Below are 22202 nucleotides of genomic sequence, written 5' to 3' on the forward strand. Positions count from 1 at the left end.
AAGGATAACGGCGAAACTCCCAGCTGGACTTTATTAGAGGAGTTTTCTCTGATCCGCGTGGGGCTTTCCTCAGTGTCTGCGCATGGTATTTTTCTTCCCTTCTTATTTTCACTTTCTTTCATGGATTATTGACACCGCTTATTTTTGTTTTCCTTTATTTTTACAGCCGCTAAGGAAATCAATAAAGATAACCTGCCTGTCATTGAGGAAACAGCGAGGATGAAAAAGGCCCGGCTTGCGGGGTTGGATCCAAGGGGCAAGGCACTAGAGCCCAGTTTTCTGAGGAAGCATAGGGAGCCTATAGTGGAGGCTTCTTCCGGGGGAACTGAAACCCCAGCTGCTCCTCCAGCCTCTATAGCTACAGGCACTTTCCAACCTCTCTGGGGATTCCGTCGAGGGGATACCGTGGTTATATCCATGAAACATGCATGGGATTGGTCCTACCACTCTGTAACCCCTAATGACTTCACCGATATTATGGCGGGTCCAGATTTGGAGAGGATAAAGCTTATGGGCGCTCAATCTTTGGCCTCGATATGGTCTTTCCTCCTAAACTTATTTTCCTTTATATATACTTGTAGCATTCTCTTGCCTTATGTTCTTTGTTTATCATTTTGTTTCAGTCTAATGCTTATTTCCAAGCGGCCGTGAGGCAAGCTGAGTCGTGAAAGAAGGCCTCGGACAACGCGGACAATGTCCTCAGGAGGCAACAGAAGAAGTATGCTACGTTAGAGAAGAGGATGAAGCGTAAGGAGGAAGAGCTAGGAGAGGCAAACACTGAACTGGTCACTCTGAAGGCCGAGAAAGATAGAGCGATTGATTCTTATTTGGAAACAGAGGAGTTTACTCAGTCCATGAGGGTTAGGGACAACACAGTGTTCCCTGGGTTCTTTAGGACTGGCTGCGACGCGACCCTTGGGACCGTGAACGAGGCTTGTCCTGATATTAACCCGGTGGACTACGTGTACCCTGATGATGAGACTCTACTATAGAGGTTTTGTACTCGTGTAGTTGTCTCGGATGATATCCCTCAGGACCAGCTTCTCCCTCCTCCAGAGTCATCTTCCAGACCTGCAACAGTGGATCTCAGCTCTTCTTTTCCGAGACCGGTAGTGCTGAGACGTCTAGTGAGAGCGGAGGGGATGACGACATGGATGTCGAGGGAATCTCTGCTCCTTAGAGTTTTTATTAGCCCTGCGTGGCTTTGTTATTTATTGTTTAGAACCTTTGTTAGTCTCTTTTATTTATCAAACTTTATGCTTTCTATCTGAATTGATGCACTTAGTTCACCTACCATACCTTTTTGAGTTATGGGACTTAATATCATATTTTGGAAATTTTATAAATTTCATCAACCTTTTGGGATTCATCCCTTACAAAAGTCTTGATAAAACTAAAACTTGAAAATAATAGTCTTATAAAACATAAAATCCTAAGCAAGCAAAGCTTCCAGGTGCTTTTAAACCTATTTGCCACTTTGACAAAAGAACATCTATCCCACCAGACTTATACATAATTATAACACCCCCAAATCCGGGGTCGGGGATCCGGGTTGTCACGAGTTCCATTTCCCTTAATAACACCCAATCTTAATAATAAATCAACTACTCTGTACTGTGACCCCACAATAAACACACACACCACACGTTATAGTCTCAGAGATGAACGTCCAAAAAAAAATCACAAGTCGTTTTATTCCACAATTATATGTCAATACACCTTGAAAAGGTTTCTGAATAAATTTACATTTCTTTGCCATTATTACAATTCATAAATATACATAAATCTGGTACATCAAAAGGTGAAAGCCTAGCCTATTGGTAGTTCCTACCTCAGCTACAGCGACATCAACGCCTATAGGAAACTGCGGAATGTTTCCTATCCGCTCACGATTTGGGAGCTTGGTCTCGTTCATCTTGTCTATCTGATGTTGTGTGATGAAAGAAGAAAGCAAGGGTGAGCAGCAAGCCCACCAAAATAATATATATAATGATTAACAATATATGAGCCTTCTCATAGTACTCATGAAACTCTTGGTCAAAAGGAATGAACCAAGTTTGATATCTTAATGCGATGAAGTCGCAAAATATTCAGTATATATACATATATACTTTTCAAAATCTTGGAAGTCCTCTTCCATGTATAATATACACAAAGTTCCAGTTTATAACTGTATAAAAATATCGTTGTAAGGTGATCTCATATATCTAACCTTGTCTCAACGTTTTTCTGAAAATCTTTGTCATTCATAAGACAATTATTAACTAGATATAAGTTTAAAAGATGAAGTTACAAGATACTCCAATATACTTATATCTTTTCCAAATACTACTTGAACTACCACCATTCAAGTTATAATTAGTTTCAAAAGTTCATCACACTGATGAGACTACAAGATAAGACTTGTATAGATTCAATCTTTGAAATATTTTGAAGGAAATGAAGTTATGATATACCTCATTAAGTCCCGATATATATATACACCTATATATATATACATACGTTTCCTGAAAACCTCTGTCATGTAAAGTATGAACAGAATTGCAATATCCAATAAATTTGGAAAGGAAAGAATTTTGGCATAAACCTGATATCTTGCTGATCAGGCAAAGATACCAATAAGTAACTTTTTCTACTAGTAGATGGACGAATTCCCCACTGGTCATCACCCTGGTCGCAATAAGACCTTATGCTGGACTGCCACTCAGCCACTTATGCATTTGATGGACTCCCACTGAGCCACTTACACTATCATGGACGCCCACTGAGCCCATGTTGCTTATGCCGACTCGATAGATGGACTTACTTCCCGAACGTTGGGTAAGTAATCAATTCATTTACCAAAACTGCAACCTTGTTGCGAATATAAAATACACCATAGAGCCGGATCCCTCAGGTTTTGAGCGAGTATTTAAATCCCCTTTTTAAAAGAAAGATCTTAAATATAAAAATGAGTTTTGGGATCCGCTCTAACTTTTAAAAATTATTTTGAAGACTCGAAAACACTTTAAAGAGTGTTTGGAGTAATGCTGATTTAATGAAGTAAATCAGTCCCAATATTTTTAGAAAATATCTGAATATTATTATTTAAATAATATTCTCATAAAGAATAATCTTTATACAAATAATTGAAGTAGAAGTTGTAAGACTTATACTTGAAAGGAGTATTAAATAACCAAAGATATACTTATACGAAAGTACTATCTTTATTTGAATAATCAAAGATAAGTTTGATTATCGACACCTTATTCTTTAATAAAATAAAGAATATATTTCAGTAATAAGCGGAGTCATAATACCTCGAATGAATATTATAAATAATATTCATAAAGTAAAGGAGTCATACATCCTCAAATGAATATCCAAGTAATATTCAATAATATTATAAAGGAGTCATAAGCCCTCGAATAATATTCGAAGTAATATTCAATAAATAATATAGAGTTATCGAATAACCCTTATTCGATTAATAGTTTTGAAAACTATAACCATATATATATATAAATATATATATATACATATATACAAAATCTACTCGGGATCCTCGACTCCCGGTTTTAGAAAATGTTTTCACCTTTTGGGTCCCTATAATAAGGGTATATGCAAATTACCACTATCCTATAGCATAGGTATTATCAACTGAACCAATCAGATATATATGGCAAGAATACGAAACAGGCATGCATATGTACCATATAACATGCTACAATATATCGCAAGAATTTGCTATAACAAATATGCATTTAACGCAAGATCATGCATATACACAAATACATCACAACAACAGTTATAACGGGTAGAAAACTTGCCTGAGCGACTGGGGGTTACAAATGGCTCGGGACGAGTCTGGTAACCTATAAGCAACAAGTAAGTTGGAATTAAACCAAAGTCACTTGTAAATCTATACTTTAACTAACTTAGACTCTAACGCTTGTTTTGCGCTTATTGATTCTCTTAAGTCACTCGGGTACCCTCGGCTCCACCATTTTTAATAATTTAACCTTTACGAGTTTTAAGGCGATTCCTTTGCGAGTGTCTTACCAACTGCCTAACACACTTACCATAAATGTTTCATACATTAATTAACCCTTTTTGGTCTTTAACCTATGTTTCAAAGTAAGGCGAGGGGAAAAGTTTCGTTCGCGAAACGCCGTTACTTGAAACGGTCGTTTCTCCTAAACCGTGCATCGGAATCGAACGAACTACATATCAAAACGAAGCTCGTAACACGAGCTATCTAGACATGGCAATGGTCATAATCTAGCAGGGGGTTCTCGGGTCCTAATGTTATGCACAAAAACAGTCTAAAGAAAATCGGACGTTACGACGGCTATGCTTACGCGATTTCCCAAATTTAAACCAATTCAAACAACCACAATTTCAACTCCAATTCACAACCCAATCAAACCTCCATCTAAACTACATTACCACAGCCCCAAATCAACTCAATATTACCAATTTATTCATCTAAACCAAGTCAAAAATGTGACCAAGAACTTCAAATCTAACAAGCATCACTCCTAACTCCAAATTCAACAAAACCACTTACTAAACAAAGCTCTATCATGAGTACACACTCATTACACTAGCCCATCATCTAAAAATTATGAAATCCAAACCAACAAAACTTAAGACTAAGGGTTTGAGAAGTTATACCTTCCTTGGAGGGTGAAAAGTTACTAGGGAGCCTCAAAGAACCTTGATCTATCCTTATATAACCTTGATCTTGCAAATGAAATCAAGAACACAAAGTTAAAAATTTGAAAACACTATTCACCCTAATCTTTGGTGAATTAATTAGCTATGAAAATCATGGAATCTTGAGCTTAAACTTATGGCTCATCTAAGCTATGAATTATGGAAGCTAAAGAAATAAACCTCTTGATTTTTGAAGGTGTGTAGCTAGGGTTTTGAAATTCCCATCCTTGCATTTCTTCAAAAAGCCGAGAGCAAGATGTAGAAGAAAGAGAAATTTTTTGTGTTTTGCTTTGTTTTGCTTTTGGTTGGTTGTAGTTTTGTTTTGTTTTTGGTTAATTACCAATTTAACCTTGATTTTATGAGGTTAATAATCCACCACATCTCCTTCCTTCCCATGTCATGCCTATGTCATGTTGTGATGTCATCTTTCCCTCCTTGTCCTCTTCTCCTTGGTTGGGTGACATCACTCTCTCTAATCCCTTTGATTAACTTCCTAATTGTTTGCCTAATGACCGCTGATCTGTTATACGGTTCGCTTAACTTTCGTTTTCGTTTATCGTTTGAGGGATCATACCCGGGATCTTATTACTTGGGTTCCCTTAACCTTTCTCAATACATTATATTCCTTTTTATGATCCTCTCTTATAATCCTTTAATTTAAATCCTTTTTATCCTGTTACCTTTTTCTCAATTCTTTCCGTATCTAGTGTATTTCCGGGAAAAATCAAAGTGTTCGGATTTGGATTCTGACGATCTTTACATACACTTATATCCCATATAAAGTACTAATAAAATCTCAGAATATCCATATCAGAACCCCTACATAGTGTGGCATGAAAAGTTTTCTCATTCAGCAAAAACACTATTCATAAGGGTTTCAAAAATTTCCCAAAAATTGGGGTTATTACAGTCTCCCCTCCTTAAAAGGATTCCGTCCCGGAATCAGATAGAAAATGAATAGGGATACTCTCTTAGCATTATACTTTCTAACTCTCAAGTAAATTTTCCCACGTTGTGGTCCTACCACCAAACTCTGCCTAGTTTGATAATCCTTCTCTTAAGCACTTGTTCCTTTTCACTCTATAACCTTCCTGGTTGCTCCATATAGGTTACGTCTGGTTGCATGTCTATGCGCTCATATGCCTCTATTTGTCTGGCATCCGAATTACACTTCCTTAACATTGATACATGGAACACGTTATGAACTTGCTTACAGGTTCGGGGGTAGGGCTAGCTCATATGCTAACTTCCCAAACGTCTTAATATATCCAAGGGTCCAACAAATTGTAGACTTAGCTTTCCTTTCTTTCCGAACCTCATCAATCCTTTCCAAGGGTTTCCAAGGGGATACCTATAACATTACTAGGCCCTCTATTTCATACTCTTTGCCCTTTTTGAGTCAAATCAGCATACCTCTTATGTCTATCTTGGGTTACTACCAGCCGTCCTCTGATTAGATCTATTATATCCCTGGTCCTTTGGACTACTGCGGGTCCGAGCATCTTGCGCTCTAAAACTTCATCCTAACATAAGGGAGATCGACATTGTCTTCCCTCAAGGATCTCATAAGGCGACATCTCGATAATGACATATGATCTATTGTCGTAAGATAACTTAATCCGCGTTAAGTAATCATTCCAAATTCTTTCAAGTCTATTGCAAAGACTCTCATTATAGCTTCTAGCATTATAGCTTTTGCTTCTCACTACCCATTCTTTTCCAGTTCGTAGTCGCTACTACCTTCTGTTTCTAATATTATACTGGTTATAATTCTGCTCGTTAGCGTTCTATAACCTTTTAATAACCACGTCAACCTTAGTATCACGAATGTGTTCCCATCCCGAATACTATCACAATTTTATTATCCTTTTTCAGCTGTTTCTATTTCCCAAAGTTTGATCAATCAGATGGAAGTAAAGGAATTTATTGAGAGATCACTATGATCATGAACACTTGTTATATTGCATAGTTAGTACAGCAGGTGGCCAGCCTTTAGTACTTGACAAGCAATTAAACAATAGATGGTATCCTACTAGGCTTCTATCACACAGATAGATAGTCATTCGGCAATACCTCCCCTTCTGGAAGGGTTGTTCTTCTCATCTTATATGAAATAAAAAGAAGAGAAAATAATGAATTGAAGAGAATTGTATATACGTACCAAAAATTTTATTGCCATAAAATATCTGGCTTGGAATCTACCTCTGAACTATAGAGGTCTGTCATAGGAGAACAAAACATATATGTATTTATATCAACATCAAGTATTATAGCATCGTATTTCATATGCCTAAATATTTTTGCTATTCCGTCCATTATTCTATGGACCCAGGCTCTTCCTTGAGCTTATACACAATCACCTTTGAAACTCTCTCGATTTCGAAAATCGAACCTGGGATCTCATTCTAGACATCATCGTTACTAGAGTTCTATGCTTGCACCGCAACCTTCCTCATATAATAATACGACTCTCTATTGATAAGAAAGAATAAATATATAATAGGTAGATACTCTACTTAATTAGTCTATCAATGATAACTTATACACTACCACGACCCGATTAGTGATACTCAATCTCAACACCCATTCCAATACAACTCTCACGGTTGTAATCAGCTCAATACTCGCAGAATCATTGCTGCCTTACTATGGTCCACCACTGACCTACTGTAGTCATTCGTTTTCCATGAAGTCTTAATAGCTAACCATACGGAGTCCATACATATCGTATCGAATTCTTCTAAGGAGGTAACATAATCACCATTCATGATTCATGAGGAACACTCCTGATCCTGACATACATACATGACATGAAGCAAATAAAATTGCAGAAGAGTTTCCATCAAAGCAACGATAGCAGGTTAATACCATTCTTAATCATATGCCTTAAATAGAAGACTTAACTCAAAGGTTCGTCTAGTCCTTTTTGAAACATGGTCCTGGCTTATCTCAAGATAGTATCTTCTGAGATAGATAGCCTGCTCATGGCGATTACACGAATTAAACCTTTACCAACTACTATTAGGGTTGGGTATTTGCACAGTCATCAGAAGGAATGTCAATCTCTCAAACCATAAAACAACCTTTACGGCTTCAACCATTATTACTGTATTACTCTGGCACGAGCGCCTGTAATTGTCCTCTTACATTTAAAGTGTCGGCCACCTCTTTGGCCTTTCCTGATAGTAATATTTCCTTACAATTAATGTCGTCTTAACCACTTTTACTAATTTTCTACCCTATTTCCGATCACTGCTTGAGTGAAGATGTTTTCCTTAAAATCAGATGAGTAAAAAAAATATCACCATTTTTCCATAAGTTATTGCCTCAGTCTTTAGAGGTTAATCACTGTCAAGACTGACTCTCAATCATACTTAGAACATCTTTTATCCTGGGCCCTAATTGCCCTGAACAATTTCGACCTTTACTGGTTCGATTCATACTTTCTCGTGGTTTAACACGTGCCCCACTTGGCATCATTATAATTACGTCATATATCCTTTATCCACATTTCTATTCTTGAGAATTTTGAATATTACCTTTTTCCTTATAAAACCTCTAAGGTTATCTTTCAATCGTTCCTCCTGTATTCCCTAGATACAAGGCATATCAAAATACCATTTACTAATACTAGAACCATTATCTATATACTTCTGAAAAATTTCTCCACTGATTCTTAAAGGTTGTTGTTACCTTAACCCTTTCCCAATCATACTGTCAAAACTCATACTGTCCCTATTAAGGGTGAAATGCCAACCTTTATGCATTCTCCTAGGATTCATTTTAAGTTACCGATGTTCTATCCTTAATTCCACCTTTAAAAGGTACCTGCATCCTTTCATGGATAAATCAAGTCATATATCCCTGATAAGGGTGTCTTATTCAATCATTCCCACCTCGATAGTACATGTCTAATTTTACAATAACATCTGTATTCAAAATGGGGTCAATCAATATGGCCTCCAAAAGATAACAACGGTTATCCGCTTGTCTTGCCTAATTTGGTAACGATAACAAGGATGTTCTGGAAGATATTGGTCGTGTTCAACGTGAACTTCTTCTTAATAATTCCTTATTTACTTTTGTTGTTTACCTCAACAGTCATCTGAATGTTGGGATATCTCTCATACCTGGCGTCTCCCTTTCTGGGTATCAAGCCACCGGTCTTACACTTTACATTCTTGAAGGTCACTTCCTACATCCGATTTTCCTAATTTCTTACTTCCTTATCTCCTTAGTCTATCCGCGTCTCATTATTTATCCTTCAAACTATCTCAAGGTTTCCTCGAATCCTCCCAACTCACAGGGGATAAAATATATGTATCTCTTATGCCCTCAACCATCAATTTTAACTCATGGTGAATCACCCTCATCCTGACGAATGCATACTTTTCTATTTCTATTGCTACGAGTCTTTAGGGTTTTCTCATACCCAACTCCCTTATCATACCTCAAACTCTATTGCCTTTATATTCCTTTCCACTTCAGTTTCTTTTTTTATTTTCCTATCTCTTATCATTATTTCATGAACCAACACAACATAAGCATTGATTTCAGACATCCCGTCATTCTGGATTCGTGTCCTCAGAACGAATCTTGATAACTTTTACAACTTAGATTCATAATTCATTATACTCGTCTACCTTTGTTCTGGCTCTAAAGCTTTTACACTATCTCCATAACCTTGGGAAGTACTTTCCCGAAAACAATTGACTGAACTTAAATCAGTTTATTATAATCTCTTGCTCCGTGCCTTCCTTGGCCTTTCACCAGCGGGTGGCCTCTCTCTTAGGAAGATAAGTGATAAAAACAGTCTTTTGTACTCCGCCAATCATTTAGAATCTCAAATGATTCCTCTATTTCCTTTAGCCAGGCTCTTGCCTCGGCTGGGTCAGCTTATTCCTTGGAACTCTGAGAGCTTAGCGACTTAAAGGTCATGAAAGAATTTCCTACCGCATTGTTTTCTCAAGGTGGTGGTTGGAGATAATAGTCTAAGTTCTTTTTAGACATGTCCATGAATTGCCGTATAGGAGTACCGTCTCGGGTCTCCTTTCCTTACTCGACTTTCTGTTTCCTTAGTATGAAATGTTTCATCCTACTCCCCATAATTGGGGTCATCTTTTAATTTAAAATCCTCATTTCCCACTCCATTATGTCATGGGTTCCTTCTATCTTGATGGCGACCTCCCTGACTATCACGTTCAGGGTTTGCTCTAAATCTTATTCCTCAACTAGCTTTCATCTAAGATTTCATCTTTAGGCTCTTGAACATTTGGAACCCAAATTCAGTAGGAATACCTCATTATTCCTTTATCATCTTTCTCGGTATTAATCTTTTATCTAATTGTTGGCTCTCTGCCTTCATTCATCACTTTTTCTAGCATAATATGTTCTCTTCCGATAATTCGGACTGTATTGCAATCTCAAACGGCTTTTCGGTACCGGCTCCGGTTACCTTCACTTCTATTTCCATTTTCTCAAAATCTCTTATAAACTCTCCTAAAGACATTATTATCTTGAGTCTCTCCTTTTTACTAAGGGCATCAGCCACCACATTGGCTTTCCCCGAATGATAAAGGATCTCCCAATCATAATTCTTGATTAGCTCTAACCGCCTCCTCCGGCGTATGTTGAGCTCTCTCTACGGGAAAATGTACTAGAGTACTTATGGCTTAGGTAAATCTCGCACTTCTCTCCATACAAGTAGTGCCTCCAATCTTTAGGGCAAAACTATTGCCACGAGCCCAAGCTCATAGGTGGGGATATCGAATTTCATATTACCTTAATTGTCTTGACATGTACGCGATTACCTTACCGTGCTGCATAAGCACGCACCCTAAGCCCTTGTGCGAAGCGTCACTACACTTCACAAAATCTCCTTTTCCATCCAGCAACGCCAGCATAGGGGCCGTCACCAACCTTTGCTTCAGTTCTTGAAAGCTGTTCTCACATTTCTCTGTCCATTCGAACTTCTCAGTCTTACGAGTAAGCCGCGTTAAAGGGGCTACCATCTTTACAAACTTGAACGAACCTCCGGTAGTGACCGGCCAATCCTACCTCTGGTAGTCGACCTAACCATGGTCATCAATTCATCAGTGGTCCTTTATCCAATCTTGTCAGGATCCTCCATGGGATCCTCCTCAACAACTATCCCTTCTAGGACAACATCCTCAACCGCTACATCCTCAATATCAACATCATCCGGTCCTGCATTAGGACACTCTATCGGATCCACAATCCGATCTCCAATTAGTAATAAAACATCATCGCGCTGTTGCTCCTCAACCTCAGGGTTCGGAGTCCCGCTACCATATACGATAACGAACTACGCTCCTATCACGATATTTATAAGGGCTCCCATAAGGGTTTTAACTGTCAGTACTACGTTAGGTAGCCCGACTATGAACTTGGCAAGAGTTCTTATTATCTTAATGAACTTATTATCTTAACGTCACATCATCTGAGGTTTATAACGCTTAGCTCTGATACCACTTCTGTAACACCCCCAAATCCGGGGTCGGGGATCCGGGTTGTCACGAGTTCCATTTCCCTTAATAACACCCAATCTTAATAATAAATCAACTACTCTGTACTGTGACCCCACAATAAACACACACACCACACGTTATAGTCTCAGAGATGAACGTCCAAAAAAAATCACAAGTCGTTTTATTCCACAATTATATGGCAATACACCTTGAAAAGGTTTCTGAATAAATTTACATTTCTTTGCCATTATTACAATTCATAAATATACATAAATCTGGTACATCAAAAGTTGAAAGCCTAGTCTATTGGTAGTTCCTACCTCAGCTACAGCGACATCAACGCCTATAGGAAACTGCGGAATGTTTCCTATCCGCTCGCGATTTGGGAGTTTGGTCCTGTTCATCTTGTCTATCTGATGTTGTGTGATGAAAGAAGAAAGCAAGGGTGAGCAGCAAGCCCACCAAAATAATATATATAATGATTAACAATATATGAGCCTTCTCATAGTACTCATGAAAGTCTTGGTAAAAAGGAATGAACCAAGTTTGATATCTTAATGCGATGAAGTCGCAAAATATTCAGTATATATACATTTATACTTTTCAAAATCTTGGAAGTCCTCTTCCATGTATAATATACACAAATTTCCAGTTTATAACTGTATAAAAATATCGTTACAAGGTGATCTCATATATCTAACCTTGTCTCAACATTTTTCTGAAAATCTTTGTCATTCATAAGACAATTATTAACTAGATATAAGTTTAAAAGATGAAGTTACAAGATACTCCAATATACTTATATCTTTTCCAAATACTACTTGAACTACCACCGTTCAAGTTATAATTAGTTTCAAAAGTTTATCACACTGATGAGACTACAAGATAAGACTTGTATAGATTCAATCTTTGAAATATTTTGAAGGAAATGAAGTTATGATATACCTCATTAAGTCCCGATATATATACACCTATATATATATACGTTTCCTGAAAACCTCTGTCATGTAAAGTATGAACAGAATTGCAATATCCAATAAATTTGGAAAGGAAAGAATTTTGGCATAAACCTGATATCTTGCTGATCAGGCAAAGATACCAATAAGTAACCTTTTCTACTAGTAGATGGACGAATTCTCCACTGGTCATCACCCTGGTCGCAATAAGACCTTATGCTGGACTGCCACTCAGTCACTTATGCATTTGATGGACTCCCACTGAGCCACTTACACTATCATGGACGCCCACTGAGCCCATGTTGCTTATGCCGACTCGATAGATGGACTTACTTCCCTAACGTTGGGTAAGTAATCAATTCATTTACCAAAACTGCAACCTTGTTGCGAATATAAAATACACCATAGAGCCGGATCCCTCAGGTTTTGAGCGAGTATTTAAATCCCCTTTTTAAAAGGAAGATCTTAAATATAAAAATGAGTTTTGGGATCCGCTCTAACTTTTAAAAATCATTTTGAAGACTCGAAAACACTTTAAAGAGTGTTTGGAGTAATGCTGATTGAATGAAGTAAATCAGTACCAATATTTTTAAAAAATATCTGAATATTATTATCTAAATAATATTCCCATAAAGAATAATCTTTATACAAATAATTGAAGTAGAAGTTGTAAGACTTATACTTGAAAGGAGTATTAAATAACCAAAGATATACTTATACGAAAGTACTATCTTTATTTGAATAATCAAAGATAAGTTTAATTATCGACACCTTATTCTTTAATAAAATAAAGAATATATTTCAGTAATAAGCGGAGTCATAATACCTCGAATGAATATTATAAATAATATTCATAAAGTAAAGGAGTCATACATCCTCAAATGAATATCCAAGTAATATTCAATAATATTATAAAGGAGTCATAAGCCCTCGAATAATATTCGAAATAATATTCAATAAATAATATAGAGTTATCGAATAACCCTTATTCGATTAATAGTTTTAAAAACTATAACCATATATATATATATATATAAATATATATATACATATATACAAAATCTACTCGGGATCCTCGACTCCCGGTTTTAGAAAATGTTTTCACCTTTTGGGTCCCTATAATAAGGGTATATGCAAATTACCACTATCCTCTAGCATAGGTATTATCAACTGAACCAATCAGATATATATGGCAAGAATACGAAACAGGCATGCATATGTACCATATAACATGCTACAATATATCGCAAGAATTTGCTATAACAAATATGCATTTAACGCAAGATCATGCATATACACAAATACATCACAACAACAGTTATAACGGGTAGAAAACTTGCCTGAGCGACTGGGGGTTACAAATGGCTCGGGACGAGTCTGGTAAGCTATAAGCAACAAGTAAGTTGGAATTAAACCAAAGTCACTTGTAAATCTATACTTTAACTAACTTAGACTCTAACGCTTATTTTGCGTTTATTGATTCTCTTAAGTCACTCGGGTACCCTCGGCTCCACCATTTTTAATAATTTAACCTTTACGAGTTTTAAGGCGATTCCTTCGCGAATGTCTTACCAACTGCCTAACACACTTACCATAAATGTTTCATACATTAATTAACCCTTTTTGGTCTTTAACCTATGTTTCAAAGTAAGGCGAGGGGAAAAGTTTTGTTCGCGAAACGCCGTTACTTGAAACGGTCGTTTCTCCTAAACCGTGCATCGGAATCAAACGAACTACATATCAAAACGAAGCTCGTAAAACGAGCTATCTAGACATGGCAATGGTCATAATCTAGCAGGGGGTTCTAGGGTCCTAATGTTATGCACAAAAACAGTCTAAAGAAAATCGGACGTTACGACGGCTATGCTTACGCGATTTCCCAAATTTAAACCAATTCAAACAACCACAATTTCAACTCCAATTCACAACCCAATCAAACCTCCATCTAAACTACATTACCACAGCCCCAAACCAACTCAATATTACCAATTTATTCATCTAAACCAAGTCAAAAATGTGACCAAGAACTTCAAATCTAACAAGCATCACTCCTAACTCCAAATTCAACAAAACCACTTACTAAACAAAGCTCTATCATGAGTACACACTCATTACACTAACCCATCATCTAAACATTATGAAATCCAAACCAACAAAACTTAAGACTAAGGGTTTGAGAAGTTATACCTTCCTTGGAGGGTGAAAAGTTACTAGGGAGCATCAAAGAACCTTGATCTATCCTTATATAACCTTGATCTTGCAAATGAAATCAAGAACACAAAGTTAAAAATTTGAAAACACTATTCACCCTAATCTTTGGTGAATTAATTAGCTATGAAAATCATGGAATCTTGAGCTTAAACTTATGGCTCATCTAAGCTATGAATTATGGAAGCTAAAGAAACAAACCTCTTGATTTTTGAAGGTGTGTAGCTAGGGTTTTGAAATTCCCATCCTTGCATTTCTTCAAAAAGCCGAGAGCAAGATGTAGAAGAAAGAGAGATTTTTTGTGTTTTGCTTTGTTTTGCTTTTGGTTGGTTGTAGTTTTGTTTTGTTTTTGGTTAATTACCAATTTAACCTTGATTTTGTGTGGTTAATAATCCACCACATTTCCTTCCTTCCCATGTCATGCCTATGTCATGTTGTGATGTCATCTTTCCCTCCTTGTCCTCTTCTCCTTGGTTGGGTGACATCACTCTCTCTAATCCCTTTGATTAACTTCCTAATTGTTTGCCTAATGACCGTTGATCTGTTATACGGTTCGCTTAACTTTCGTTTTCGTTTATCGTTTGAGGGATCATACCCGGGATCTTATTACTTGGGTTCCCTTAACCTTTCTCAATACATTATATTCCTTTTTATGATCCTCTCTTATAATCCTTTAATTTAAATCCTTTTTATCCTTTTACCTTTTTCTCAATTCTTTCCGTATCTAGTGTATTTCCGGGAAAAATCAAAGTGTTCGGATTTGGATTCTGACGATCTTTACATACACTTATATCCCATATAAAGTACTAATAAAATCTCAGAATATCCATATCAGAACCCCTACATAGTGTGGCATGAAAAGTTTTCTCATTCAGCAAAAACACTATTCATAAGGGTTTCAAAAATTTCCCAAAAATTGGGGTTATTACAATAATAGACTTTCAGGTTTTGAGCGTGCCAAGTTCTTGGAACTTCAAAGCCATCCATAGTTTTCAGCTTGTAGGATCCTCTTCCTTGAACACTTTTGATCTTGTATGGCCCTTCCCAATTTGGGGCGAGTTTTCCTTTCTGCCCATCACCAGAAGCTTCCACCTTCCTCAGAACCAAGTCACCTTGCTTGAAGATACTTTCTTTCACTCTTAAGTTGTAGTAAAAAGAAGCCTTTTTCGAGTATTCCACTATCTTGGCATGTGCCTCATCTCGCACTTCATCAATTAGGTCTGGGGCTAGCTTTTGTCCTTCCTCATTTTCTTCAGCATTGTATGCTTGGATTCTGGGAGATGAGTGCGATATTTCCACAGGAACAACTACCTCCGCTCCATACGCCAACATAAAGGGTGTTGCTCCAGTTGTGACTCTACAAGTAGTCCGATAAGCCCAAAGTATCGGGATTATTTCATCCACCCAATTATTCATTGATTTCTCGATCCTATTTTTCAGCCCATCGATAATTATACGATTTGCACTTCCGCTTGCCCATTAGCTTGCGGATGAGCTACGGAGGTAAACCGCAACTCGATCTCATTGTCCTCGCAATACTTCCTGAACTCTACATTGTTGAACTGTGTTCCATTATCGGTGACCAGGATACGGGGAATTCCATATCTGCACATGATATTTTCCCACATGAATTGTACAACCTGCTTGGTTGTGATCTTAGCTAAAGGTTTAGCTTCAATCTACTTAGTGAAATAATCTATAGCTACAATCAGGAACTTCCTTTGAGTTGTGGCCATGGGAAAATACCCAAGTATATCCATTCCCCAAATAGCAAAAGGGATGGGAGAATTAATGGAAGTCATCATCTCAGGAGGCTGTCGAACAACTGGTGCATGTTTTTGACAATGTTCACACTTCTTCACACACTCTTTGACATCGGCCATCATCTCTGGCTAATAAAAGCCTAAACGAGTTATCTTATGTGTCAGGGCTCTGCCCCCAAATATTGCCCACAGATACCTTTGTGTACTTCTTCAAGAGCCAAACGTACCTCATCAGGTCTGAGACATCTTAAGTAAGGAACCACATAAGATCTTTTGTACAGAATCCCATCGATCAAGGAATATCTCACTGCTCGAACAACCAATTTTCATGCTTCAGTCATATCATTACGCAGCCAACCAGTTTGAATATGGGCCTTAATAGGATCTATCCATGATGTCCCTAGCCCTATATGGGCTACAAGATTAACATCAATGCTCCGTGTTTTCAAAACGCGGAAGTACACACTTCCTGAACTCTTTTCTATCTCCGATGAAGCAAACTGAGACAACGCATCTTCCTTAGCATTTTCCTCTCTTGGAATGTGCTCAACATGGCATTCATCGAACTGAGTCATCACAGCCCTTACTAGGCAGACATACTTAGCCATTGTTTCATTTCTTGCCTTAAACTTTCCCTTGACCTGGGATATGATAAGCTTTGAATCCCCACAGACTTTCAAATTCTTGACCCTCAATATCCCCGCTAGGCCGAGGCCAGCTATCAGAGCTTCATATTCTGCTTCATTATTTGTGGTAGGGAAGTCTAACTTCATAGCATATTCAATCAGGAACCCATCTGGGCTTTGTAAAACCAGCACTGCTCCACTCAAATTTGTTTTTGATGCTCCATCAAAATAGAGAACCCAGTATTCCTTCTCTTTAACGCCCTCTTTTTTGTCTCCTTTATTACCTTTTATGTCCTGAGGTATAGTATCTTCCTGCCCCCCGACTTCGTGGTTGGGTATGGTACATTCCACCACGAAGTCAGCCAACGCATGGGCTTTTATTGTCGTTTGCAGCTCGTACTTGATGTCAAATTCTCTCAATTCTATTGCCCATTTAATCAGCCTCCCACTAGCTTTGGGACTGTGAATGATGTTTCTCAAGGGCTGATTCGTTAGCACTTCGATTTTATGAGCTTGGAAGTAAGGACGCAACTTTCTTGAAGCCATCACCAAGGCTAAAGCAAACTTTTCAATAGTTGAATAATTCAACTCAGCTCCGTGCAGAATCTTACTGACATAATATACGGGTTTCTAGATTTTAAGCTCCTCGCTAACCAACACAGCGCTCAAGGTATTTTCTGAAATGGCCAAGTATAAGTACAAAGTTTCATTCAGAGTTGGTTTGCTCAACAATAGGGCTTGAACCATATACATCTTCAATCCTTCGAATGCCTCCTAACTTTCCTCGATCCATATGATGAAATCTTTTACCTTCTTCAGGGACTTAAAGAACGGTCAGCACTTATCTCCGGAATTGGAGACGAATCGTCCTAAGGTGGCGACCCTTCCAGTAAGTTTTTGAACATCCTTGATAGATCGTGGAGACTTTATGTCCAAAATGGCCTTTATCTTATCAGGATTTGCTTCAATTCCTCCATTGACGCTCCTCTTCACTGGGTTGGTCCCTATTATTGGTGTTATGACCAGAGGATCATCATGGGGAAATTTACACCCTCTAAATCAGAATCATCGAACATCATTGTCACTTTTGTCCTAGCCCTCTTCGGGGCTTCCCCGACAATATGCATAACTTCTCTAGTATAGGCTTTGCTTGAGTTTTCTGGATGAACCTGCAACAGTTGGTCCTCCAAAAATCATATTTATCGCTGTCCCTCGGGGTTGTGGTCCTCCAAAGATTGCGTTTATCACCGGTCCCCTGGTCTGGGGATTTCGCCCCTGATCGTCTTGATCCCTCCTACGATCATCGAAATTCTTTCTTTCATTGTTATTCCTATCTCCTCCATCTCCAGTATACTTGCTCAGTCTTCCTTTTCGAATGAGGAACTCTATTTCATCCTTCAATTGTTTACACTCATCGGTGTCATGACCAGCATCCTTGTGAAACCTGCAATATTTGCTTTTATCTAGCTTCGTAGGATCAGCCTTCAGAGGCTTAGGCCAACGAAAATCTCTATCTTTCTCAATTTCCATCAAGATTTGACTTCTAGGAGCGTTCAACTTAGCATATTCAGTGAACTTTTGTCCAGGTCCTCCCTTCTTCGGGGCTGAATCAGTGTTTTGCTCAGTTATAGGATACTTGTCCTTAGCAATATATTCCATATCAGTCTTTCGCATCTTGTCACCAATAGGCTCATTATTTAATACCGTCTTTCTCAGGCTTTCCTCCACTTTGATGTACTTCCCAGCCCTGTCTTGGAGTTGTAACATGCTTTCAGAGGGTCGCTTGGCTAACGACATCTTGAAGAACTCGTCCCTGGTTCTCTGCTACAGTGCTATCATAACTACCTTGTCATCAAGGTTCGGGACCTTCAAAGCTTCCTTGGTGAAACGGTTCAAATAGTCTCTCAAAGACTCTTTGGCTCCCTGCACAATGCTCATGAGGGATGCTGAACTTTTCTCATGCACTCTCCCACTGATGAATTGCTTTATAAAAGCTTGACTTAGATCTCTGAAGGACCCAATAGAATTTGGAGGCAAACGGCTATACCATCTTTGAGTCATTCCAGATAGGGTTTGAAAAAAGACCCGACACTTAATAGCGTCGTTCACAGGCTACATCAACGGTGCATTAGAGAATGTCCTGACATGATTAGCGGGATCTCTAGTGCCATCATAAGCTTTGATGATGGGCATCTTAAACTTTCCTGAGATATGGGCATTCATTATCTCTTTAGTGAATGGTGGAGCGGGATCATCAGGATCTCCTAGGGGCAGAAGATCACTTGGATCAGCCCTTGGGACAACAGTCCTTCTTTGCAGTGGACCATCCAGGTCTATGATTGGAGGAGGATTTCTCCTCCTCTGAGGTAGTGGTAGTCTCGGGGTCAGGTGAGCCTCCAGGTCACACTTCAGCCTTTGGATCTCAGCCTTGTGAGCCTTGATTCTATCCTGCACTTATTGGGGATTCGTCCCTCGGGTGCTCCTATGACGCTTATTACCATCAGGCATCGGCTCTTTACCAGCATGCCTCCTTCTTAGAGCCACATCATCATCCGAAGATTCAGAGTCTCTCTCAGTTTAAGGCCCAGAGAATTCTTGATCCTCCGGAATAGGAGCCAAACCACATATGTAGGGGGTGTCTTCCCTTGCGCTTCACTCTGATTTGCACGTCCACTTTCTCCAATCTCGGGGTATCGGGGCATCCCATAAGGGGTTAGTGGTCACAACGGTGGAATACTCATACCCAACGGGTCGAGAATTCACAGGTGCATGTAGCTGCTGAAATTGGGAATTCGTCCCTTGAAGACCCGGGGGATTCGTCCCTTGTGGTTGAGGCTTAGTTGTCCCTATTTGGGTTCCTCCGTGGGTGGTGGCATAGGTCGAATGCGGGGTATCTCCACTACTGATGAAATTGGTTGGGTTGTCCCAGCTGGTGTTTCTTCGGGGGCATTGCTCCCGCTCCGTGTTCTCACCATGGTTTATTATGCTTTCCCACAGACGCCGCCAAATGTTATGGATAAAAACTTAAGATATATTTGATGTTAGGGTTCGTGAGCTTCAAGACTCAGTTTGACTGCTCTTGTGTTTTGTGACTTAATCCTCCTTAACAAGATGCCTACGTACCTTGCTGTATGCCAAGGATCAAGTCAAAAACGTAGTTCTGATTTGTGGGGTGAGGCCCCTTATATAGACGTTGGGAGTCCTTGAATTGGACTAGGGTTAGGAGACTTGGTGGACAAGTCTCAGAATTAGAATGGACTTTGGAGTCTTATAATACAGGAAGTTGATTCCTTATCCTATGGGATTTCTTGGAGGCCAATCTCCAAGAAATTGTGTCCTTATTTGGATTTTATCATCAGCTGATTTATCTCTTATTAATTAATTACAAAATTAATTAATATAATTAATGTGATATTAATTACGCAATCAGGGTTTATTTTACTCCCTATCAATGACGTACATACTCGAGCATTCGTACCACAAAAATAAAGAATCTAGTTATTATTAGACTTAGTAATTGACGAGTTTGACAAAGAAAATATGAGGGTTTACGATTATGAGCGAAGATGATGATAATGTGAGAAGTAATTACAGAGTTGTGCAGAAATTAAAGAGAAAATTACAATCTTTATCAAAAAACATAATACATACGTTGTGTTTGTATGTCTGCTATATATATAGGGGTCAAATAAAGAGGGTCAAAATAAAGTCAAGCTTGTCGTTAGTCCATTACTTGTTCCACGCCATGTCAGCTAACACATCAACACCAGCTTTTATTTTTTTTTAATAATATAGCGACATGATATATATTAGTATTTTAATGGTTTAAATGAGTCGTCGTGAGAAATGGTGGTTTAGGTTAGATATTTTGACGAACAGAGTGACCAACTTGATATAAAACCCGTTTATTTAATGACTATACCCGCTGATATAAATGTGACAACATGTGCTAAAGAACTATGACATGTCTACGTATATAACACGTCAACCACGTTTATTTAAGCGTTGACTTTCGATAAATTAAACGATATGATATATATTTTAGCTTGAGTGATTTAATTGGCATCAAAAATTTCGTAATAACTAGCTTGATATATTAGATAGTAGTAAGTGAGCTAAATGGTAATTGAACCAATTCTTTTTATACAATATCGCGAGAAGGTAATAAAATTTTCTTTTTGAATGATCCAAAATCAATTTAGTGTCGAATTTTGCAAATTCTTATAATGGTGCACTTGAAAATCTTATGATTATGCCTCATAAGTCAGAGCATGTCGCTTAAATACGGTTTATCTTGGTTCACGTGATTTGCAGGCTACTGCGTGAGCCCGTAGGGTTTACCCAGTGCGCATCCAAAGGGTAGCGGCTGCGGGTTACTTACGATAAAAAAAATATATTTACCTGTATAATTAGATATTTGACTTCCATTATTTTCATAAATAAGTAATTTGTTTGTGGAATAATTATAGGTTTGTTTGGCCTCATCACTTTGAATGATTTAGGCTCCGTTTGGTATTGCTGTTGCAGATAGTTACAACAGCTTTTTGCTGAAAAGTTGTCAGATAGGTGTTTGGTAAATTCTAAAAACTGATGTCTTGAAAAGCGCTTTTGGTCTAAAAGCTGCTGTTAGCAAAAGCATGTCCCCCATACTTTTGAAAAAAGCTGTTTTCACTTTTTGCAGAAGTAGTTATCAGTTTCAACATCAAACCTTCTCAAAAATATTATTTTTATATATTATATCTCATAATATACATAAATTAAAAAAATTACCAAAAAGTCATCTAATTTTCTTGACAGCAATTTTTCCACTAACACTTTTTCTCACAGAACAGCAGTTTTTAACAACACTCCCAAACAGAGCCTTAATATAATAAGTGAAATAAGTTATAGTTCATTTTAACCACCGATTTTGATTATTCCTTCGGTCAACGTTAACTTATTTTAATCAAATAATTATAATCGTTGAATCCAAATATTAAAATAATGCCCTACTCAATTTCCCAAATTTGAATTTCGTAAAAACAAATATTTATATTATTATTAATAAAGTTATACAACAAGACGCAAGTTCGAATACCAACAATAATAAATATTTATGTTATTCTTTATAAAGTTACAAATAAAGGTAACAGTGCAAATTTGTCAATCATATACTATTTTATATTATTTGATCTTAACTTGAAATTTTAAGCATTTAAATTAAAAATATATTTAATTTTATCATTTTTAATTTTAATATTTAAGAATTGATATTAGATTTATTAAAATTATATATAATATTATATTAGGGTCTAAATAAAATTATATATAATATAATAAAAATATATAAATATTAACGGGAGTCACGGGGTGTAAGCTAGTTTAACTAAGTAAATAATTTTTTTTTTGAAAATTTGTATTTACATATTTTCTTTTAAATATAAACATTTATCATAGAAATGTAAGATCGAATCTTATCTTCAA

The sequence above is a fragment of the Apium graveolens genome, chromosome 4 (assembly GCF_009905375.1).
Source record: "Apium graveolens cultivar Ventura chromosome 4, ASM990537v1, whole genome shotgun sequence".
Classification (NCBI taxonomy): domain Eukaryota; kingdom Viridiplantae; phylum Streptophyta; class Magnoliopsida; order Apiales; family Apiaceae; genus Apium; species Apium graveolens.